Source organism: Bombina bombina, chromosome 3 (assembly GCF_027579735.1).
Source record: "Bombina bombina isolate aBomBom1 chromosome 3, aBomBom1.pri, whole genome shotgun sequence".
NCBI lineage: Eukaryota > Metazoa > Chordata > Amphibia > Anura > Bombinatoridae > Bombina > Bombina bombina.
Window position 1 is genome coordinate 48,626,733 of NC_069501.1, and position 26,311 is coordinate 48,653,043.

Below are 26,311 nucleotides of genomic sequence, written 5' to 3' on the forward strand. Positions count from 1 at the left end.
CTGTGTCAGCCATATACCCACATCACACTTCATATGTAGCCCCTAACCCTCTAACCTGTGTCAGCCATATGCCCACATCACACCTCATATGTAGCCCATAACTCTCTAGCCTGTGTCAGCCATATACCCACATCACACTTCATATGTAGCCCCTAACCCTCTAACCTGTGTTAGCCATATGCCCACATCACACCTCATATGTAGCCCATAGCCCTCTAGCCTGTGTCAGCCATATACCCACATCACACCTCATATGTAGCCCATAGCCCTCTAGCCTGTGCCAGCCATATGCCCACATCACACTTCATATGTAGCCCATAGCCCTCTAGCCTGTGCCCGCCATATAACCACATTACACCTCATATGTAGCCCATAACCCTCTAACCTGTGTCAGCCATATACCCACATCACACCTCATATGTAGCCCATAACCCTCTAGACTGTGTCAGCCATATACCCACATCACACCTCATATGTAGCCCCATAACCCTCTAGACTGTGTCAGCCATATACCCACATCACACTTCATATGTAGCCCCATAACCCTCTAGACTGTGTCAGCCATATACCCACATCACACCTCATATGTAGCCATAGCCTTCTAGCCTGTGCCAGCCATATGCCCACATCACACCTCATATGTAGCCCATAGCCCTCTAGCCTGTGCCCGCCATATAACCACATTACACCTCATATGTAGCCCATAGCCCTCTAGCCTGTGTCAGCCATATACCCACATCACACCTCATATGTAGCCCATAGCCCTCTAGCCTGTGTCAGCCATATGCCCACATCACACCTCATATGTAGCCCATAGCCCTCTAGTCTGTGTCAACCATATGCCCACATCACATCTCATATGTAGCCCACAGCCCTCTAGTCTGTGTCAGCCTTATACCCACATCACACCTCATATGTAGCCCATAGCCCTCTAGCCTGTGTCAGCCATATACCCACATCACACCTCATATGTAGCCCATAGCCCTCTAGTCTGTGTCAGCCATATGCCCACATCACACCTCATATGTAGCCCATAGCCCTCTAGTCTGTGTCAGCCATATGCCCACATCACATCTCATATGTAGCCCACAGCCCTCTAGTCTGTGTCAGCCTTATACCCACATCACACCTCATATGTAGCCCATAGCCCTCTAGTCTGTGTCAGCCATATGCCCACATCACACCTCATATGTAGCCCATAGCCCTCTAGCCTGTGTCAGCCATATGCCCACATCATACCTCATATGTAGTCCGTAACCCTCTAACCTGTGTCAGCCATATGCGCACATCACACCTCATATGTAGCCCATAGCCCTCTAGTCTGTGTCAGCCTTATACCCACATCACACCTCATATGTAGCCCATAGTCCTCTAGCCTGTGTCAGCCATATGCCCACATCATACCTCATATGTAGTCCGTAACCCACTAACCTGTGTCAGCCATATGCCCACATCACACCTCATATGTAGCCCTTAACCCTCTAACCTGTGTCAGCCATATACCCACATCATACCTCATATGTAGCCCATAACCCTCTAACCTGTGTCAGCCATATGCCCACATCATACCTCATAGGTAGCCCACAGCCCTCTAGTCTGTCTTAGCCATATGCCCACATCATACCTCATAGGTAGCCCACAGCCCTCTAGTCTGTCTCAGCCATATGCCCACATCATACCTCATAGGTAGCCCACAGCCCTCTAGTCTGTCTCAGCCATATGCCCACATCATACCTCATAGGTAGCCCACAGCCCTCTAGTCTGTGTCAGCCATACGCCCACATCACACCTCATATGTAGCCCACAGCCCTCTAGTCTGTCTCAGCCATATGCCAACATCACATCTCATATGTAGCCCACAGCCCTCTAGTCTGTGTCAGCCATATACCCACATCACATCTCATATGTAGCCCACAGCCCTCTAGTCTGTGTCAGCCATATACCCACATCACATCTCATATGTAGCCCACAGCCCTCTAGTCTGTGTCAGCCATATACCCACATCACATCTCATATGTAGCCCACAGCCCTCTAGTCTGTGTCAGCCATATGCCAACATCACATCTCATATGTAGCCCACAGCCCTCTAGTCTGTCTCAGCCATATGCCAACATCACATCTCATATGTAGCCCACAGCCCTCTAGTCTGTGTCAGCCTTATACCCACATCACATCTCATATGTAGCCCACAGCCCTCTAGTCTGTGTCAGCCTTATACCCACATCACATCTCATATGTAGCCCACAGCCCTCTAGTCTGTGTCAGCCATATGCCCACATCACATCTCATATGTAGCCCACAGCCCTCTAGTCTGTGTCAGCCTTATACCCACATCACATCTCATATGTAGCCCACAGCCCTCTAGTCTGTGTCAGCCATACGCCCACATCACATCTCATATGTAGCCCACAGCCCTCTAGTCTGTGTCAGCCATATGCCCACATCACACCTCATATGTAGCCCACAGCCCTCTAGTCTGTGTCAGCCTTATACCCACATCACATCTCATATGTAGCCCACAGCCCTCTAGTCTGTGTCAGCCTTATACCCACATCACATCTCATATGTAGCCCACAGCCCTCTAGTCTGTCTCAGCCATATGCCCACATCACATCTCATATGTAGCCCACAGCCCTCTAGTCTGTGTCAGCCATATGCCAACATCACATCTCATATGTAGCCCACAGCCCTCTAGTCTGTCTCAGCCATATGCCAACATCACATCTCATATGTAGCCCACAGCCCTCTAGTCTGTGTCAGCCATATGCCCACATCACATCTCATATGTAGCCCACAGCCCTCTAGTCTGTGTCAGCCATATACCCACATCACATCTCATATGTAGCCCACAGCCCTCTAGTCTGTCTCAGCCATATGCCCACATCACATCTCATATGTAGCCCACAGCCCTCTAGTCTGTGTCAGCCATATGCCCACATCACACCTCATATGTAGCCCACAGCCCTCTAGTCTGTGTCAGCCATATGCCCACATCACATCTCATATGTAGCCCACAGCCCTCTAGTCTGTGTCAGCCATATGCCCACATCACATCTCATATGTAGCCCACAGCCCTCTAGTCTGTGTCAGCCTTATACCCACATCACATCTCATATGTAGCCCACAGCCCTCTAGCCATATGCCCACATCACATCTCAGATCAAAGGTATAACTCTGTAGCCTTTGCCAGCAATATGCACATACTAAACAGCAGACTAGACCTTTGTTTCTGCAGCCCCTCTCAGAACTATCCCCCCATTGGACCCCTTAGGATACCCAATACGTTAAATGATCATTGGTAATGCATTGTACTAGACAGAGAGATGATAAGATACTAGACTGAGTAAATACTGGAGACCTGTGAAGACTTCTTATATTAACCTTCATGACCAACGCCCCTTTATATTGACAGCTGGTCATGTCACAAGCAACCTGCTTGTCTCTTATGAAGCTCGGGCTCGCTGTCAGCAACAGGATCTTCCCACTGAATAATTTATGTGGGAAAGGAAAATGAATCATAAAGCAGTTACAGCACTAACCAGCAAAGCTCCCTAGAGTAATAACCATATTACATACACGTCTTCATGGCAAATAATTCTGCAATAAGGAAATACTGCAATGTGCTAGAGAACCATGTGCTTAGCCCCTACAAAAACCAGCTCTAGTGTGACAATGCACTGCTGAGCTCAACGTGATCAGTGATTGGTGGTTATGCACAAATGCTGTCATTAATTGGCTCAGCGTTTCTGACTTTTACTGTGTGTTTAGTCCCTCTACAGGAGTTAATCACATAGGTAAAGGCAAGCAACAGCGGAATAAGAAAATGCTCTAATGCATAAGAGCTGTATGTCCCTTTAAAGGGATTTTAAAGGGACATTAAACACTTTGAGATTATAATATAAAATGATAAATTGAATATAGAAAAAAACTCTGCAATATATATTTATTTATTTTTATTTTGCCCTCTTTTCCATAATTCCATTCTGAAATTGTGAGCTTTTCATTTTATGTGGAAGTACACAACACTGTTATATTCAACATAGCCATTGGCTGCACACTCTAGTGACCTATTTATAATTGTCCCTGATTGGCCACAGCAGAGAAGGTTACCTAAGTTACAACATGGCAGCTCCCATTGTTTTATTGACACTAAAACTTTATACTTATTTTGTAAATATTTAAACAGCTAATGAAACTTTAATAAATGCATCTACATATTATTCTCAGACTAATCTTTTCTTTGAATGCTTCATTTTACAGGGAGTGCAGAATTATTAGGCAAGTTGTATTTTTGAGGATTAATTTTATTATTGAACAACAACCATGTTCTCAATGAACCCAAAAAACTCATTAATATCAAAGCTGAATATTTTTGGAAGTAGTTTTTAGTTTGTTTTTAGTTTTAGCTATTTTAGGGGGATATCTGTGTGTGCAGGTGACTATTACTGTGCATAATTATTAGGCAACTTAACAAAAAACAAATGTATACCCATTTCAATTATTTATTTTTACCAGTGAAACCACTATAACATCTCAACATTCACAAATATACATTTCTGACATTCAAAAACAAAACAAAAACAAATCAGTGACCAATATAGAAACCTTTCTTTGCAAGGACACTCAAAAGCCTGCCATCCATGGATTCTGTCAGTGTTTTGATCTGTTCACCATCAACATTGCGTGCAGCAGCAACCACAGCCTCCCAGACACTGTTCAGAGAGGTGTACTGTTTTCCCTCCTTGTAAATCTCACATTTGATGATGGACCACAGGTTCTCAACGGGGTTCAGATCAGGTGAACAAGGAGGCCATGTCATTAGATTTTCTTCTTTTATACCCTTTCTTGCCAGCCACGCTGTGGAGTACTTGGACGCGTGTGATGGAGCATTGTCCTGCATGAAAATCATGTTTTTCTTGAAGGATGCAGACTTCTTCCTGTACCACTGCTTGAAGAAGGTGTCTTCCAGAAACTGGCAGTAGGACTGGGAGTTGAGCTTGACTCCATCCTCAACCCGAAAAGGCCCCACAAGCTCATCTTTGATGATTCCCGCCCAAACCAGTACTCCACCTCCACCTTGCTGGCGTCTGAGTCGGACTGGAGCTCTCTGCCCTTTACCAATCCAGCCACGGGCCCATCCATCTAGCCCATCAAGACTCACTCTCATTTCATCAGTCCATAAAACCTTAGAAAAATCAGTCTTGAGATATTTCTTGGCCCAGTCTTGACGTTTCAGCTTGTGTGTCTTGTTCAGTGGTGGTCGTCTTTCAGCCTTTCTTACCTTGGCCATGTCTCTGAGTATTGCACACCTTGTGCTTTTGGGCACTCCAGTGATGTTGCAGCTCTGAAATATGGCCAAACTGGTGGCAAGTGGCATCTTGGCAGCTGCACGCTTGACTTTTCTCAGTTCATGGGCAGTTATTTTGCGCCTTGGTTTTTCCACACGCTTCTTGCGACCCTGTTGACTATTTTGAATGAAACGCTTGATTGTTCGATGATCACGCTTCAGAAGCTTTGCAATTTTAAGAGTGCTGCATCCCTCTGCAAGATATCTCACTATTTTTGACTTTTCTGAGCCTGTCAAGTCCTTCTTTTGACCCATTTTGCCAAAGGAAAGGAAGTTGCCTAATAATTATGCACACCTGATATAGGGTGTTGATGTCATTAGACCACACCCCTTCTCATTACAGAGATGCACATCACCTAATATGCTTAATTGGTAGTAGGCTTTCGAGCCTATACAGTTTGGGGTAAGACAACATGCATAAAGAGGATGATGTGGTCAAAATACTCATTTGCCTAATAATTCTGCACTCCCTGTATATATAATTTGTTTAGTGTTTAATGCCCCTTTAAACAGTAAGTAAATACTAGATATAATTATGTATTAAAAACAAAGATTAGCCTGAGAATAATATGCAGATTTTTTGTAATTATTATTATATTGTTTAAATGTTGACAAAAAGTAAGTGTTAATGTTTTAGTGTCCACAAAGCAACGGGAGCCACCATTTTGTAACCTAGGTTTCCTTTTTTACAGAGGCCAATTAGAGACATAATAAAGACCACATGGGCAAATATACATATACTACTACATGGTCAGAAGTAAATTAGGTGATGAATAATGTAGGCAAACAAAAGTAAATTGCATCTGGTATACACAATACAAACTGTAAGTACTAATGTATGTCTATACAAGAGAAAGCGCTCCCTTAGTCATGCTGCTAAATGATCCAGATGTGCACAATAATAATTTGTTTTATTTTATATTGTGAGCTGACTTGCACTTTATTGTTCATCCTTTAAAAATCTTGAGGTCACAGGTGGACCCCACCTCTAAGGTATAAAATAGATAGTATAGAAACTCACACATCCCAAGACTATAGGTCACTAGGAAACTAAAGTGTAACAGGTAGCTGAACATTTACAGCAAAACAGATAAGATAAATCTGGAATCATTTACAAAGTTTACAGCTATATTGGTGGTAAGTATAAAAGTTAGTATGGTTACACATATTTCAATAAGAGCAAGTGCGTTAAGCGTTACAGATAGCTGCAAGGGAATCAAATAGATACACATTTTACATTTAATAGGGTTTGCCCCGAGATTATGAAATGCTCTTAAAGGGACGTGAAGCCTAAACAAATATTTATTTCATGATTCAGATAGATCATACACTTTTAAACAATTTTCCAATTTACTTCTGTTTATCTAATTTGCTTCATTCACTTGTTATCCTTTGTTGAATGAGCAGCATTGCACTACTGTAAGCTGAAAGCCAATGGTAAGAGGCGTATATGTGCAGCCAGTCAACAGCTTCTGAACCTACCTAGGTATACTTTTCAACAAGGTATACTAAGAGAACAAAATAAATTAAATAGAAATAAATTGAAAAGTTATTTAAAATTGCCTGTTCTATCTGAATCATGAAAGAAAAAAATGTGGGTTTCATGTCATTTTGGGGCCGATTTATTATAGTGCGAGCGGACATGATCCGCTGTAGCGGATCATGTCCGCCGCACATCGATAAATGCCGACAGCATAGGCTGTCAACATTTATCATTGCACAAGCATTTCTTGTGAAATGCTTGTGCAATGCCATCCCCTGCACATTCGCGGCCAATCGTCCGCTAGCAGGGGGTGTCAATCAACCCAATCGTATCCGATAGGGCTGATTGATGTCCGCAGCCTCAGAAGTGGCGGACGAGTTAAGGAGCAGCGGTCTTAAGACCGCTGCTTCTTAACTCCTGTTTTCCGGGAAGCCTGAAGGCTCGCGCGGAAGCAGATGCATATGGGGCTTGATAAATCGGCCACCATAACTTAACAGAGAACATGGCAACTATGAAATGTACCTGATATAGCTCAACTTTCTATTCCCAGTTATAATTTAAACAGTCATATTAGACTATGTCAAAAAATAATAATGAAATAAGCTAAGATAGAGTCTAAGGACATGACAAAGAGCCTCAGACTATAATGTCATCATATATTAAATAACTCCTGTGCTAGCTAATATCCTTTATAGGCGAGAAACAAATAGGTGAACATGTTAAATTCACTGCCCATCTGGTTATAGTACCCACAAGGTAACAAGAACTGTCCCAAGGGCTGTACTCACCCTATTACATTTAAAGTGGCATTGTACCACTAGATGTTTCTTTGCATAAATGTTTTGTAGATTATCCGTTTATAGTGCCCATCTGGGAGTGTTTTTGTAACAATGTATAGTTTTGCTTATTTTTAAATAACATTGTGCTGATTTTCAGACTCCTAACCAAGCCCCAAAGTTTTAGATGTATACTGATGTCTACAGATTCCAGCATTCTCCTGTTTGTATAATGGGTCTTTTCATATGCAAGGGAGGGGGGGGGTCTGCTTTCTCATTTCAGTGGGTGTCCCAGCCTAACCTCATCAATAGTGCTAAATTTGGTAGCTTCTAAGTACATTTTTAAAAGGTTTTATACTGGATTTTTACATCAGTATCTGTTCATATTCTTCTCTATAATAGTGTCTACTACATGGAGTTATATGGACATTGGTGTATACTGTCCCATTAAATATATGGCAGTAAAACAATAAACTACTGGCATCCTAATAATATGGTACTATATAGTTAATTAAGCTTGGTCATACAGTATATGTATTGGGGGAGAATATAAGTTATCAACCATAGAGCAACGTAAATTACAATGGTCCTTGCACAAAGAAGTTTCCCTTAGTGTTCAGGGAGAGAGCCTTCCCTCATGTCCCTCAGGCCACACCAACGTTGGAGATGCTACATCCAGAAAAGGAGATCTTATCCAAGGCTGAACAACAATAGCCATATGATGGATCCTCGACAGAGTCCCTGAAACTCTTGTGTAGTAGATCTGGGATCTAGTTTTACAGAAAGATCCTACAAGCTCAGAGACCACTGCTGCTTGTAATCTGTTAGTCAACTCAGTGCGGGTATGAATCCATTCCTGTCTTCACAGGGTCTTCAGGGTGGCAACTTGGAGACCCATTTTGCTGCCTTGCCACTGCCGGTATTAATTGTTGACTGGACTTCTTCTGAGGTCTCTCCAAGGGTTAATATCTCTGGCTTCTCTTTGTGCCTGTATCACAAACTCTTTAGTCAGATTTAGTAAGCGGCAAGCAAATGGCGCACCGATTTATAGGCACAATACTCGAGCTTCTGAAGTAGGAGAAGGCCTCAAAATAAAGTATCTGGTGCCGAGGGCTGACAAGCCATGATACAATCCAAAACCCCTAAGTTTTGGTCAGTGCGCCTTCAGCTTCACATTCCCACTAAAATTTGTGATATAATGTAAGATCTCTTGCTGAATTTTAAGAAAAGCGGGAATATTTTCAGCAACTGAAGCTCAGTGCGACCATAAAGATGGCCGCCACCCGGAACTCCCAAGCATATCTTTATTTGGTTAGTTTCTTAATACATAGAAGACATAGAAGAAGTGTTCCCTTTAAATAGCAAATGCAGGTTAGAAAAAAAATAGCCAATTAATTTCCAAACCCAGTCCTCTGTACCCTTAACAGGTCAGATATTCAATGTATCTTAACGAGAGCACAGGTAAAATAATCAGCTCACCCATTAGCCAATTATTTCACCTGTGTTCTAGTTAAAGGGACATGAAACCCAATTCATGGTTCAGATACAGCATGTGGTTTTAAAAACTTTCCAATTTACTTCTATTATCTAATTTGTTTTCTTGTCTTGGTATCCTTTATTGAAAAAGGTTACCTAGGTATTCGCAAGAGCTGCTGATCGGTGGCCGCATTTATCATGTTATTGGTTCACCCAATGTCTTCAGCTAGCTCCCAGTAGTGCAATGATGTGTCTTCAACAAAGGATACCAAAAGAATGAAACAAATTAGGTAATATAAGTAAATTGTAAAGTTGTCTAAAATTGTATTCTCTTTCTGAATCATGAACGACAAAAATTGGGGTTTCATGTCCCTTTAAGATATAATAAGTATCTGACTTGTTAAGGGTCCTGGGATACACTGGCTTAATTTAAAGGAGCAGTAAACACTGTAGATTTGCACAAACAAATGCAAGATAACAAGACAATGCAATAGCATTTACTCTGAATTTCAAATAAGTAGTAGATTTTTTTATAACAAATTTCAGTTATGCTTATTTCCACTCCCCCTGTACCATGTGATAGCAATCAGCCAATCACAAATGCATATACGTATAGTCTGAATTCTTGCACATGCTCAGTAGGAGCTGGTGACTCAAAAAGTGTAAAAATAAAAAGACTGTGCACATTTTTTTTAATGGAAGTAAATTGGAAAGTTGTTTAAAATTACTGCTCTATCTGAATCATTAAAATTGAATTTGACCTGAGTGTCCCTTTAAGTGTATTACATAATATGATGTACAATAGATTCCTTATGGGAAACCTCTTGGATATCATGAGCACATGTGTAGTCATAGACAAAAGCTCATTTTATGATGTAAGTATTCATCTATTATGTTCTCTCATTACATAGTTCTATAGCTTTCTGTAAGGTGCGTGATAGGATCTGAATTATTACTAATGACACCTGAACAATGAATTGAATACATCAGTGTAATGGGGTGGGGGTTGCTAGCATTGTGAAGAATTGAATTCCAATCATTCATTCTATTAAATTGTTTAGTTTCATGTTTTAGATTCTCATAGTTATTGCTTATTTATTTTGTTTATCAAGCAGCTAAATGTTAGAATCACTAAATTAAATCTAACTAGCATGGGTGTGGGTCTATAATTCTTCTAGCTCATATACTGTTACTTCTCAGTGTCACAGATGAGGAGCAAATTGTCAGTCTACTGGTTATAACATCTGATATTCTGCCAAGTGCAATGTTCCCTCTAAGGCCCAGCAGTGAAACAGTTAATAAGGGAACCACACCTTGCAGTGTGCATTGTATAGTGTTTGCTCTAAATAACTGTTTCACTGCTGAGACACTCACAAAACTGGCCTTAGAGGGAACACTGGTCTTGTATGCTGAAATCTCACCTGGGGCATCCCAGTGCAAGAATTTAGGGATGGTGCTCTCAATGTCATATAAGGCTTTAAATGTAATATTAGAAACATTTAAATTGATATATTTGTATATTTTATGTACCTATTTAATAAAATTTCCTACCACATAAACTATTGAACTTCTGAATGGTATTTGTTAAATCGAATGTTCCATTCGAAATTTCAAATGTGGATATTTGATCTAATTATGAACATTCACAAACAAAAGTAACATTCAACATTAGATTACAAATTTTAATGGATTTTCCTTCTTATCAACATTTGATTGTCCAAAACGAATGTCCACAGGACTAAACCTGTTTCTAAGACCCTGCAGGGTGCCTCTTATCTCAGTGTATTTTATTAAATTTGCTTAGCCGGACAATTCTAGTTCATGTATGCCATATAGATAACATTGTGCTCACTCCCATTGAGTAATGCATTAAACAGCACTAATTGGCTAAAATGTAAATTTGTAAAAAAAAAAAAAAAGCACTGAGATAAGTGGGCAGTCTGCAGAGTTTTTAATACAAGATAAACAGTTAAAGTATTTCAAATATAACAGTGTTAGTTATGCAAAACTGGGGAATGGGTAATAGGGATTATATTCAAGTAGACTGTCCCTTTAAGCATCAAGGTTTAGGACTTCAGTTAGAGATTAGGGTCAAGCATTAAGGTTTAGGGGGTAATGCTATAGTTAAAAATTAGGTTTTAAATTAGAGATTAGGGCTAGTATTAGGGTAAGTATAAGAGTTAGACATTATGGTTTAGGATTTGAGTAACAAATCGGGATAGTATCAGGTTAGGCATTATGGTTTAGGGTATGAGTTAGAGATTAGGGTTAGTATAAGGGTTAAGAATTAGGGTTTGAGTTAAAGATTAGGGTTAGTATTAGTGGTTTAAATATCAGGGATTAGAATTTTAGTTAGAAATTAGGGTTAGCATTAGGGCTAGGCATTATGATTTAGGGTTTTCGTTAGAGATTAGGTTTAGTATTAGGGTTAAGCATTTCTGATATAGGGTTTGAGTTAGAGATTATGGTTAGCATTAGGGCTGGGCATTATGATTTAGGGTTTGAATTAGAGATTAGGGTTAGCATTAGGGCTGGGCATTATGATTTAGGGTTTGAGTTAGAAATTAGGTTTAGTATTAGGGTTGGGCATTATGATTTAGGGTTTGAGTTAGAGATTAGGGTTAGCATTAGGGCTGGGCATTGTGATTTAGGGTTTGAGTTAGAAATTAGGGTTAGCATTAGGGCTGGGCATTGTGATTTAAGGTTTGAGTTAGAAATTAGGGTTAGCATTAGGGTTGGGCATTGTGATTTAGGGTTTGAGTTAGAAATTAGGGTTAGCATTAGGGTTGGGCATTGTGATTTAGGGTTTGAGTTAGAAATTAGGTTTAGTATTAGGGTTGGACATTATGATTTAGGGTTTGAGTTAGAAATTAGGTTTAGTATTAGGGCTGGGCATTGTGATTTAGGGTTTGAGTTAGAAATTAGGTTTAATATTAGGGCTGGGCATTGTGATGTAGGGTTTGAGTTAGAAATTAGGTTTAGTATTAGGGTTGGACATTATGATTTAGGGTTTGAGTTAGAAATTAGGTTTAGCATTAGGGCTGGGCATTATGATTTAGGGTTTGAGTTAGAAATTAGGTTTAGCATTAGGGCTGGGCATTGTGATTTAGGGTTTGAGTTAGAGGTTAGGGTTAGCATTAGGGCTGGACATTATGATTTAGGGTTTGAGTTAGAAATTAGGTTTAGTATTAGGGCTGGGCATTATGATTTAGGGTTTGAGTTAGAAATTAGGTTTAGTATTAGGGTTGGGCATTATAATTTAGGGTTTGAGTTAGAAATTAGGTTTAGTATTAGGGCTGGGCATTATGATTTAGGGTTTGAGTTAGAGATTAGGGTTAGTATTAGGGTTGGGCATTATGATTTAGGGTTTGAGTTAGAAATTAGGTTTAGTATTAGGGTTGGACATTATGATTTAGGGTTTGAGTTAGAAATTAGGTTTAGTATTAGGGTTGGACATTATGATTTAGGGTTTGAGTTAGAAATTAGGTTTAGCATTAGGGCTGGGCATTGTGATTTAGGGTTTGAGTTAGAGGTTAGGGTTAGCATTAGGGCTGGACATTATGATTTAGGGTTTGAGTTAGAAATTAGGTTTAGTATTAGGGCTGGGCATTATGATTTAGGGTTTGAGTTAGAAATTAGGTTTAGTATTAGGGCTGGGCATTATGATTTAGGGTTTGAGTTAGAAATTAGGTTTAGTATTAGGGTTGGGCATTGTGATTTAGGGTTTGAGTTAGAAATTAGGTTTAGTATTAGGGTTGGGCATTATGATTTAGGGTTTGAGTTAGAAATTAGGTTTAGTATTAGGGCTGGGCATTATGATTTAGGGTTTGCGTTAGAGATTAGGGTTAGTATTAGGGTTGGGCATTATGATTTAGGGTTTGAGTTAGAAATTAGGTTTAGTATTAGGGTTGGACATTATGATTTAGGGTTTGAGTTAGAAATTAGGTTTAGTATTAGGGTTGGACATTATGATTTAGGGTTTGAGTTCGAAATTAGGTTTAGTATTAGGGCTGGGCATTATGATTTAGGGTTTGAGTTAGATATTAGGTTTAGTATTAGGGTTGGGCATTGTGATTTAGGGTTTGAATTAGAGATTAGGGTTAGCATTAGGGTTGGACAATATGATTTAGGGTTTGAGTTAGAAATTAGGTTTAGTATTCGGGTTGGACATTATAATTTAGGGTTTGAGTTAGAAATTAGGTTTAGTATTAGGGCTGGGCATTATGATTTAGGGTTTGAGTTAGAAATTAGGTTTAGTATTAGGGTTGGGCATTATGATTTAGGGTTTGAGTTAGAAATTAGGTTTAGTATTAGGGCTGGGCATTGTGATTTAGGGTTTGAATTAGAAATTAGGTTTAGTATTAGGGTTGGGCATTATGATTTAGGGTTTAAGTTAGAAATTAGGTTTAGCATTAGGGCTGGGCATTGTGATTTAGGGTTTGAGTTAGAGATTAGGGTTAGCATTAGGGCTGGGCATTGTGATTTAGGGTTTGAGTTAGAGATTAGGGTTAGCATTAGGGCTGGGCATTGTGATTTAGGGTTTGAGTTAGAAATTAGGTTTAGTATTAGGGTTGGGCATTATGATTTAGGGTTTGAGTTAGAAATTAGGTTTAGTATTAGGGCTGGGCATTATGATTTAGGGTTTGAGTTAGAAATTAGGGTTGGGCATTATGATTTAGGGTTAGTATCAGGGGTTAGTGTTAACCATGGAAAAAAAACATTGAGAAAATTATTGACATGGCGATGGGTGACTGCAAATTGACAATATGCAAAATAACTAAGTACATTTTAGTGGATATTGTAGACAGGAGGAAATTGTACACATCCAGAACCACATCCAGAAGAGTCAGCAGTTGGCAAGCTCACAAGAATTAAAAAGAATCCTGACAATTTCTTTTATGGATTTTTCACTATGGATACATCACTTAGATCAAGAGGCAAAAGCACAATCCAAGCTGTGGAAACACTATGGGGACAATTTATCAAGGGCTGAAAGACCCCTGATGCCCCTGTTGAGCAGTTAAAAAGCAGCGGTCTTAAGGCCGTCGCTCCTTAACTAGTCCGCTGCCTCTGAGGCTGCGGGCAGCAATCAACCCAATCAGATATGATCAGGTTGATTGACACCCCCTGCTAGCGGCCGATTAGCCGCGAATCTGCTGTCGGCATTCAGTGATGTCGGACGGACATGATTCGCTACAATGCCTCTTCTTCCGCCTTGGATATTTTGCTTCCAAGCAAGTGCTAGTAAGGTTATGGCATCTGTATTTTAGGATGCAGAGGGAATATTGATGATTGACTTTCTTCTAAGGAGGGACCATAACGGGGGACTACTACGTTAACTTAACTGGAAAATTGTGCAAAGAAATTAAAGAGAAGAGATGTGTCAAACTTAGTCCAAAACTACTGTTCCTCCAAGACAGTGCTCATAAGTCCTTTGTTGCCATGGATGCCATTAATGAAGCTGGATTTGAATTGCTGGATCCCCTCCCATATTCACCATACATTGATCTCAGTGACTATTAGTCAGAGGATCTCTTGCTCTGAACATGAAATGCTCTGTTGGTTTCGACCTGGACTTTAACTATGGGATAACCCCTTTGCCTTATTATAGCAGCTGCAGGGTTGAAAATCTATGGGAAATTGGTCCTTTAGGTATATTTTGTATGTGAAATAGCTGCCTCTGCTAACTGAATCAGAAAACTTCAAGTCGCAAATCAACAAATTATACAGTACACATCATTTTCAGTCACACTTCCTAGCTTTTACATTCAATCATCTACAAATCTGATCATTCTATTTCTCATGCAAATAAGAATACATGAATACAATAGTAAATGTTTGAAATTAAGATTTCAATGCAAAGCTGCATCCAGCGTAAGCTGCATCCCGGTGGATGCAGCGAAGGCAAACGGAGCATTACAAAAGCAAAAAATATCCGCCTGCATCAAAAGATTTCTGCATATAAAAAATGCATCATATATACTGTATATATCTATACTATAATTGCGTTTGTAATGTCCGTCGCCGTCAGCAGTTGCGCACGCATCCTTAATGGAATGTTGGCAGCACGAGGACAAAAGAAGGTGATTTCCGAAATCAGGAGTACCGAAGGTGGATTCTTTCACCACCCTGCCATTTTCGGAATCCACCGGGATGCAACGTAAGCTGCATCCCGGTGGATGCAGCCAAGGCAAAAGGAGCATTACAAAAGCAAAAACTAACCGCCCGCTTCAAGTATTAAAAAATAAAAACTAATCGCCCGCATCAAGTATTAAAAAAAAATAACCGCCCGCATCAAGTTTTAAAAAACAAACAAAAAAAACACCCGCATGAAGTATAACAAAAAAAAAACGAACCTCCCACACAAAGTTTTAACACATACACCGCGAACCCCCACATCGCAAAATAATAAAGTAATTAACCCCTTAATCGTCAACCACCCACATTGCGATAAACCTAATTATCCTATTAACCCCTTAACCGCAAAACCCCTAAATCGCAATAAACCTAATTAACCTATTAACCCCTTAAACTGCCAAAACCCACAACGCAAATAACTAATTAAATTACTAAGCCCCCTAACCTAACTCCCCCTAAACTAACACCCCCTAAATTAAAACAAATTAACTAAGCTAAAAATTACTAAAGTTACAAAAAATAAAAAAAGCTAAGATTACAAAAAATAAAAAAGGCTAACATTACAGAAAATAAAAAAACAAATAACCAAAGTTTACAAAATTAAACCTAACCCCTATGAAAATAAAATGCCCCCCCAAAATAAAAACACCCCATACAGAATAAACTACCAGTAGCCCTTAAAAGGGCTTTTTACTGCCCATCCCTAATCTTAATAAAACAAACCCCCCCAAAAAAACCCTTAAAAAAACCTAAGTCTAACCCCCAGGTTGGTACTCACGGTTGCTGAAGTCCGGCGGCGAAGGTCCTGTCCCATGCGGTGAAGTCTTCTTCCAAGCAGAACCTCTTCTTTCTTCTTCCAGGAACATCAGACATGGAGCGGAGGAGGGAGCTCAAGACCGATGACCGCGGAGCTGACGACCGGCTACCCAGGAACTGAAGACCGGCGATCCTGGAACTGAAGACCGGCGACCCTGGAACTGAAGACCGACGACCGCGGAGCCATGGAGGATTCTCTTCATACGATCGCCACCGTACACTGGATAGTGAAATCAAGGTACGCGATTAAAGATGGCGTTGAATTCCTATTGGCTGATTTGATTCTTCAAATTCAAATCAGCCATTAGGATGAGAGCTACTCAAATCCTATTGGCTGTTTAAATGAGCCAATAGGATGATAGAAAGTGAAATCTTATTGGTTGGTGAACAGCAAATAGAATTTCACTTGCTCTCATCCTATTGGCTGTACACCAACCAATAGGATGAGAGCAAGTAAAATCCTATTGGCTGTTCACCAACCAATAAGATTTCACTTGCTCTCATCCTATTGGCTGATGTGAAAATGTCAGCCAATAGGAATGCAAGGCACCCCAATAAATATGGGGTACCTTGCATTTAATCTTCAGTGTGCGGCGGCTGATCGCATGAAGAGGAACCACCACGCCACGGAGCACCGCTCCTGGGAACCGCCGCCAAGGACCATCACCGCCAAAGACCATCGCCGCCTTAGAGGATCGCCACATCTGGAAACACCGCTCCGCATCTCCACATCGTTGCTGTGGATGAAGATGATGGACCCGTCTGGAAAAGATTGTGACAGACCCCTCTGTCCTGGAACTATGTGGCTCTCCTGGTTAATTTGTGTGGACTCGTATGATTTCCTGTCCGTACTTCCCCATTTGTATTTGCTTTTCTAATCTCCCGAACACCGCTGAAACTGTCAACCTCCCTACGGATTATGGATTTGGGCATCATGTTTAAGTTACCCTGTGCTCATTACAGGTACAGGGTGTGAATCCAACAGTACTAAAGGGGTTAACTCTCTCCTTGTTCAGTTTTGAGAAACTGTATTTTCTGAGACAGGTTTCCTGGCATCAGCTATTGTTTACTGTAATTAGGTTTAGGTGATACGCTTTCACCTTGTTTAATCACCTCCAGAGTCCAGACTGCTAGGTGCCAGGAAGGAATCCATTGTTTTCTTGTGTTTGATTGTTTATTTGTTTACGTAGTGTAATTTTATTGTATCCTGTAAATGGGCGTCTTTCCTCTATCCATGGAGGTAATTGGATTTCTTCCCAATTATCTCCAGGATAGAGAGGAGGGGTTTACTGGTACCAAGGGGAGTGTTTATGCCTGAGTCACTGTGATTGGCTAATGTACTACACTTGTCCCAATCTCCCATCTGGTCCCCTAGGGGAGTGTCCACCAGGTGGGAGACCTGCATAAATACCAGGCATGTAGCACTCAATAAAAGCGATTCCTGTTTTACCCCCAAGACGGAGCTTGGTCTCGTGTTTGGGGGGAATTGCTACTTTGAATTAATCTTTTGCCTGTTCCAGGAGAGAAGGATTGCGTGTATTTTCCCCGTTCGGGGAATTAACTGGGTTTGTGTGTTGCTGTTCCCGTATTCAGGGCATCTTTCATCTGGTATTAACCCTCGATATCCGGGTTATACCATAACAATTATCTTGCTGGGGATAGTTCGTGGCTGGAGGTGGTATTGTAGAGCGGTGCGCCGGGGGTTGGTAACTGGTAGCTGCTGGGGGGACTGTGGGTCGGTACTCCACTCTGGCAGGGGTCTTAGTGGTAGCAGTGTCCAGTTTGCGGGCATCCGTATACTCATCTGCCAGGCGAGCAGCTTCATGCAGTATGGAGGGTTTACGGTCCCGAACCCACTCTCTAACTCCTGTGGATAACTTGTCGAAGCAATGTTCCAACAGGAATAGCTGCAGCACCTCTTCCCCGGATACGGCTTGGCACCCCGCCATCCAGTGAGCTGCTGTGCGGTGCACCCTACATGTCCACTCGACGTAGGAATCTCCAGCTAGTTTAACAGTGTCTCTGAACCGTCTCCTGTATGCCTCCGTTGTAACCGCATATCTGGAGAGCAGAGCCTCTTTTACAGCATTATAATCCCCGACTTCCTCATCTGGAATGGCCCGAAACGCCTCGCTGGCCTGGCCGGATAATGTTCCGGATAATATCGTGACCCAGTTCTCTGCGGGTACCTTGTGTAGTGCACATTGCCTCTCAAAATCCACAAGGTACCCATCCTGATCGCTTCCAGCCACATTCAAGGTATTGCCGTGATGCCTCGATATTGAGGCATCGCTGCAATACCTTTTCTGGGACACCGATGCAGAGAGGGCCACTCTGTGGTGCCGATCGTTGGTGGGTGGGAGCAGCTTCAGGGAGGCGGGTGGGCGGCCCATCGCTGGTGTGCTTTGGTCGCATTAGTCCACGGTGCATGCAGAAGCGTGCACTGGGGCGGGGGAACGTGCACACGCATATTTGGTGCCAGTACCCAAAATGGCACCAAATAGTGAGAGGGGGTAGGAATAGAGAGCTCTTTAGGGGGGCTCAGGGAGGTTGGGTGGTAAGGGGGGATCCTACACTACAGAAAATATATAAATGTAAAAAAATGAAAAACAAACACAAACTTTTTTTTTATACTGGCAGACTTTCTGCCAGTACTTAAGATGGCGGGGACATTTGTTGGGTGGGAGAGGGAAGAGAGCTATTTGGGAGGGATCAGGGGTCGCAATGTGTCAGGTAAGAGGCTGATCTCTACACTAAAGCTTAAATTAACTTTTCAAGCTCCCTAAAAGCTACCTAATTAACCCCTTCACTGCTGGGCATAATACAAGTGTGGTACGCAGCAGCATTTAGCGGCCTTCTAATTACCAAAAAGAAACGCTAAAGCTATATATGTCTGCTATTTCTAAACAAAGGGGATCCAAGAGAAGCATTTACAACCATATGTGCCATAATTGCACAAGCTGTAAATCATTTCAGTGAGAAACCTAAAGTTTGTGAAAAAGTGAACTTTTTTTTTTATTTGATCGCATTTGGCGGTGAAATGGTGGTATGAAATATACCAAAATGGGCCTAGATAAAAACTTTGGGTTGTCTACTACGCTAAAGCTAAAATGAACCCTACAAGCTACCTAATTAACCCCTTCACTGATGGGCATAATACACGTGTGGTGCGCAGTGGCCTTCTAATTACCAAAAAGGAACGCCAAAGCCATATATGTCTGCTATTTCTGAACAAAGGGGATCCCAGAAATTCATTTACAACCATTTGTGCCATAATTGCACAAGCTTTTTGTAAATAATTTCAGTGAGAAACCTAAAGTTTGTGAAAAAGTTAACTTTTTTTTTTATTTGATCGCATTTGGCAGTGAAATGGTGGCATGAAATATACCAAAATGGGCCTAGATCAATACTTTGGGTTGTCTACTAAAAAAAAATATATTCATGTCAAGGGATATTCAGATATTCCTGACAGATATCAGGGTTACAATGTAACTAGCGCTAATTTTGAAAACAAATGGTTTGGAAATAGCAAAGTGCTACTTGTATTTATGGCCCTATAACTTGCACAAAAAGTAAAGAACATGTAAACATCGGGTATTTCTAAGCTCAGGACAAAATTTAGAAACTATTTAGCATGGGTGTTTTTTGGTGGTTGTAGATGTGTAACAGATTTTGGGGGTCAAAGTTAGAAAAAGTGTGTTTTTTCTCATATTTTATAAAAAATGTATAGTAAATTATAAGATATGATGAAAATAATGATATATTTAGAAGGTCGAGAAAAACTGTATATAATATGTGTGGATACAGTAAATGAGCAAAAAAAAAGCTACAGCTAAACACAAACACAGCAAAAATGTAAAAATAGCCCTGGTCCTTAAGGGAAAGAAATTGAAAAATGGCCTTGTCCTTAAGGGTTTAAGGGCTACTGGTAGTTCATTCTTAGATTAGGGGGCGTTTTTATTTTGGTGGGCTTTTTATTTTCATACGCCTAGATTTAGAGTTCTGCGTTAGGGTTAAAAAGCAGCGTTAAGGGGTCTTAACGCTGCTTTTTATCGCCCACTGGTATTAGAGTCAGGCAGGAAAGGGTCTACCACTCACTTTCTTTCCGCAACTCCAGGCTACCACAGATCCCCTTACATCAATTGCGTATCCTATCTTTTCTATGGGATTTGCCTAACGCTGGTATTACGAGTCTTGGAAGAAGTGAGCGGTAGAGCCTCTACCGACAAGACTCCAACCGCAAAAAAAGTCTGTAGTTAAGAGTTTTATGGGCTAACGCCGGAACATAAAGCTCTTAACTACTGTGCTATAAAGTACACTAACACCCATAAACTACCTATGAACCCCTAAACTGAGGCCCCCCCACATCGCAAACCCTATAATAATTTTTTTAACCCCTAATCTGCCGCTCCGGACACTGCCGCCACCTACATTATCCCTATGAACCCCTAATCTGCTGCCCCTAACATCGCCAACACCTATATTATATTTATTACCCCTTAATCTGCCCCCCCCAACGTCGCCGCCACCTACCTACAATTATTAACCCCTAATCTGCCGACCAGACCTCGCCGCCACTATAATAAATGTATTAACCCCTAAACCGCCGCACTCCCGCCTCGCAAACACTATAATAAATTGTATTAACCCCTAATCTGCCCTCCCTAACATCGCCGCCACCTACCTACAATTATTAACCCCTAATCTCCCGCCCCCCAACATCGCTGCTACTATAATAAAGTTATTAACCCCTAAACCTAAGTCTAACCCTAACCCTAACACCCCCTAACTTAAATATAATTTAAATTAATCTAAACAAATTTACTATAATTAAATAAATTATTCCTATTTAAAACTAAATACTTACCTATAAAATAAACCCTAATCTAACTACAATATAACTAATAGTTACATTGTAGCTATTTTAGGATTTATATTTATTTTACAGGCAACTTTGTATTTATTTTAACTAGGTACAATAGCTATTAAATAGTCAATAACTATTTAATAGCTACCTAGTTAAAATAATTACAAAATTACCTGTAAAATAAATCCTAACCTAAGTTACAAATACACCTAACACTACACTATCAATAAATTAATTAAATAAATTACCTACAATTAGCTAAACTAAAATACAATTAAATAAACTAATCTATAATACAACCCCCCCCCCACTAAATTACAGAAAATAAAAAAAAATTACAAGAAATTTAAACTAATTACACCTAATCTAAGCCCCTAATAAAATAAAAAAGCCCCCCAAAATAATAAAATTGCCTACCCTATTCTAAATTACAAAGTAATCAGCTCTTTTACCAGCCCTTAAAAGGGCTTTTTGCGGCGCATTGCCCCAAAGTAATCAGCTCTTTTACCTGTAAAAAAAATACAACCCCCCCAACATTAAAACCCACCACCCACATACCCCTACTCTAACCCACCCAAACACCCCTTAAATAAACCTAACACTAACCCCCTGAAGATCTCCCTACCTTGAGTCGTCTTCACCCAGCCGAGTCGAATTCTTCATCCAAGCGGAGCAAGAAGAGGTCCTCCATCCGGTAGAAGTCTTCATCCAAGCGGGGCAAGAGGAGGTCCTCCATCCTGTAGAAGTCTTCATCCAAGCGGGGCAGAAGAGGTCTTCCATCCGATTGAAGTGTTCATCCAAGCGGCATCTTCTATCTTCATCCATCCGGAGCGGAGCGGCAGCATCCTGAAGACCTCCGACGCGGAACATCCATCCTGGCCGACGACTGAACGACGAATGACGGTTCCTTTAAATTACGTCATCCAAGATGGCGTCCCTCGAATTCCGATTGGCTGATAGGATTCTATCAGCCAATCGGAATTAAGGTAGGAAATTTCTCATTGGCTGATTCAATCAGCCAATCAGATTGAAGTTCTATCTGCTCCGGATGGATGAAGAGAGAAGATGCCGCTTGGATGAACACTTCAATCGGATGGAAGACCTCTTCTGCCCCGCTTGGATGAAGACTTCTACCGGATGGAGGACCTCTTCTTGCTCCACTTGGATGAAGAATTCGGCTCGGCTGGGTGAAGATGACTCAAGGTAGGGAGATCTTCAGGGGGTTAGTGTTAGGTTTATTTAAGGGGGGTTTGGGTCGGTTAGAGTAGGGGTATGTGGGTGGTGGGTTTTAATGTTGGGGGGGTTGTATTTTTTTTACAGGTAAAAGAGCTGATTACTTTGTAATTTAGAATAGGGTAGGGCATTTTATTATTTTGGGGGGCTTTTTTATTTTATTAGGGAGCTTAGATTAGGTGTAATTAGTTTAAACTTCTTGTAATTTTTTTTTAATTTTCTGTAATTTAGTGGGGTTTTTTTGTACTATAGTTTAGTTTATTTAATTGTATTTTAGTTTAGCTAATTGTAGTTAATTTATTTAATTTATTTATTGATAGTGTAGTGTTAGGTGTATTTGTAACTTAGGTTAGGATTTATTTTACAGGTTATTTTGTAATTATTTTAACTAGGTAGCTATTAAATAGTTATTAACTATTTAATAGCTATTGTACCTAGTTAAAATAAATACAAAGTTGCCTGTAAAATAAATATAAATCCTAAAATAGCTACAATGTAACTATTAGTTATATTGTAGCTAGATTAGAGTTTATTTTATAGTTTTAAATAGGAATAATTTATATAATTATAGTAAATTTATTTAGATTAATTTAAATTATATTTAAGTTAGAGGGGTGTTAGGGTTAGACTTAGGTTTAGGGGTTAATAACTTTATTATAGTAGCGGCGACGTTGGGGGCGGGAGAATAGGGGTTAATAATTGTAGGTAGGTGGCGGCGATGTTAGGGAGGGCAGATTAGGGGTTAATACAATTTATTATAGTGTTTGCGAGGTGGGAGTGCCGCGGTTTAGGGGTTAATACATTTATTATAGTGGCCGCAGATTAGGGGTTAATAAGTGTAGGTAGGTGGCGGTGACGTTGGGGGGGTGGCGGCGATATTAGGGGCAGCAGATTAGGGGTTCATAGCGATAATGTAGGTTGCGGCGGTGTCCGGAGCGGCAGATTAGGGGTTAATAATAAAATGCAGGTGTCAGCGATAGCGGGGGCAGCAGATTAGGGGGTTAATAAGTGTAAGATTAGGGGTGTTTAGACTCGGGGTTCATGTTAGGGTGTTAGGTGTAGACTTAGAAAGTGTTTCCCCATAGGAAACAATGGGGCTGCGTTAGGAGCTGAACGCTGCTTTTTTGCAGGTGTTAGTTTTTTTTTCAGCCAGCTCAGCCCCGTTGTTTCCTATGGGGATATCGTGCACAAGCATGTTTTTCCAGCTTACCGCTACCGTAAGTGAGTGTACACATGCCCCTCCCCCAGGCAGCACTGTCTAATGCAGGGTGAGAGGGAACTTTCTCCTAGCAAAGAAGTGACATGTGCTGCTGTGGCTGATGTATAATGTCATGCTGAATACTTCACACATTAAGGTAAGGTTTATTTTGATAGTTTTTATTTTCTCTCTGTCTCAGATTTTACAGCTTCCCATAGTAGTTCTGCTGTTACAGTCAGTAAACTTATATTTGTCTGCACCTCCATGCTACCTCCTCAGTCTTTACCTTGCTTTGCTCCTGTTGGCTGCCCTAAATCTCTTTAACCAGCTAACCTCACACAAGAATCACATTTAAAAGCATATTAAATGAATGCACAGTGGATTAATTTATATATTTATTTACTTATTACAACGGCTTATGTCCAGTTTCACATATTTCATTTTTTTTAATAATTAGCCCAGCAGTGGATGATCCACTGCTGGTCTAATAATAAAAAAAATATATAAAATAAATTGATTTAGTTGTTTTTTGGGATGTTGGGGTGGAGAGCAAAATTGTATGGGGGGGCCCAAGAAAATCTTTGCCCAGGGTCCAGTCAATAATAAAGATGGCCCTGGATGTGGGTGGTTGACGGTTAAGGGGTTATTAATTTTATTTTTACTTGCGATTTTTTGGGGATGGCGGAAATATAGGTAAAGAAGTGTTAGGTTTATTATTGGGAGGCGGCTCAGTCTACACATTATTTATACAGTCACAATGCATAGTGACTGTAAAAATAATGTAGACACTGACACTACTATAATAAGCATTTGTAATATATATATATAATGTACATACTGACACTTTAAATAATTTAGCATTTAGCCGTATGTATTGAAAGGAAGTGTATGTATAAGTGTCAGTTTGTACATGATTTTTATTAATGCTTATTTTTTCAGTGTCTACATTATTGATACAGTAACTATGCATTGTTACAGTATAAATTATGTGTGTGCGGAGTTACAGAAATTGTCGATCGCAACTTCCAAAAATATTTTACGGGCATAAGAATTAACATATACGTCAGTCAATCAAACACTGCACGTTTGTGGAAATCCACGTCTCTCGTTTGCGGCAAATCGCGTGTGTCGCTCGCGACTAACCACGCCCCTTCCTCACGCCGGTTAGTCAATTTAAATAATAAGTTAAAACATTATCTGACGCAGTTAGGAAAAAGCAGTCTGTGAGGAGAGTTGTAGAGAGAGATCAGTTAGTTTAATAGCGGAACATAGTATTTAGTTTAATTTTTTAGCATTATTAGCTATTCTATGCAAAAGCTTTTTTAAAAGCTAAAGATAAGCCTGTTGTTTTTTATTTTTAACAGCTTTTTTAAAAGCTTAACGCCTAGATTTGGAGTTTTGTCGGTAAAAACCTGCGGTGCTAACAAGCCTTTTTTTTCCAGCGCACCCTTAGGACAACGCTGGTATTACGAGTTGTCTGAATGGCTGCGTTAGCCTCAGAAAAGTCAGCGTTGAACCAAATTTAGCTCCACTTCAACCCTCAATACCAGCATTGCTTATGGTAGCGGTAAGCTGGAAAAACGTGCTCGTGCACGACATCCCCATAGGAAACAATGGGGCAGAGCTGGCTGAAAAAAAACCTAACACCTGCAAAAAAACATAATTTATGCTTACCTGATAAATTTATTTCTCTTGTAGTGTATCCAGTCCACGGATCATCCATTACTTATGGAATATATTCTCCTTCCCAACAGGAAGCTGCAAGAGTCCACCCACAGCAAAGCTGCTATATAGCTCCTCCCCTAACTGCCATATTCAGTCATTTGACCGAAAACATGCAGAGAAAGGAAAAACCATAGGGTGCAGTGGTGACTGTAGTTCAAATGAAAAAATTACCTGCCTTAAAGTGACAGGGCGGGCCGTGGACTGGATACACTACAAGAGAAATAAATTTATCAGGTAAGCATAAATTATGTTTTCTCTTGTTAAGTGTATCCAGTCCACGGATCATCCATTACTTATGGAATACCAATACCAAAGCTAAAGTACACGGATGATGGGAGGGACAAGGCAGGTACTTAAACGGAAGTTACCACTGCCTGTAAAAAACCCTTTCTCCCAAAAATAGCCTCCGAAGAAGCAAGGTATCAAATTTGTTAAATTTGAAAAGTATGAAGCGCAGACCAAGACTCCGTCTTGTAAATCTGTTCAACAGAAGCCACATTTAAAAAAGGCCCAAGTGAAAACCACAGCTCTAGTAGAATGAGCTGTAATCCCTTCAGGAGGCTGCTGTCCAGCAGTCTCATAAGCTAAATGAATTATGCTTTTTAACCAAAAAGACAGAGAGGCTGCTGAAGTCTTTTGACCTCTCCTCTGTCCAGAATAGACAACAAACAAGGGGAACGTTTGATGAAAACTGTAGTAGCTTGTAAGTAAAACTTTAAAGCACAAACCAAGTCCAATATTGTGTAATAGACGTTCCTTCTTTGAGGAAGGATTAGGATACAAGCATGGAACAACTATCTCTTGAGTGATGTACTTGTTAGATACCACCTTAGGAAAAAACCCAGGTTGGTACGCAGGACTACCTTATCCGTAGGAAGGACCAGATAAGGAGAATCACATTGTAACACAGATAACTTGGAGACTCTACGAGTCGAGGAATTAGCTACCCAAAAGGAACTTTCCAAGATAAAGATTGATATCTATGGAACAAAAAAGGTTCAAACGGAACTTCTTGAAGAACCTTAAGAATCAGGTTTAAGCTCCATGGCGGAGCAACAGTTTTAAACACAGGCTTGGATCTAACCAAAGCCTGACCAAATGCCTGAACGTCTAGAATACCTGCCAGACGCTTGTGCAAAAAAAATAGACAGAGTAAAAATCTGTCCCCTTTTAAGGAATTAGCTGACAACCCTTTTCTCAAAAACATCTTGGAGAAAAGATAATATCCTGGGAATCCAGACTTTACTCCATG

At 40.5% G+C, this 26,311-nt stretch overlaps 1 protein-coding gene across 1 annotated transcript in view; it reads left to right on the forward strand.

Annotated features, from left to right (window-relative positions):
- The window catches only part of GRAMD1C (GRAM domain containing 1C), a 455,805-nt gene that overhangs the window by 171,035 nt on the left and 258,459 nt on the right, over positions 1-26,311 (forward strand). The window lies entirely within an intron of this gene.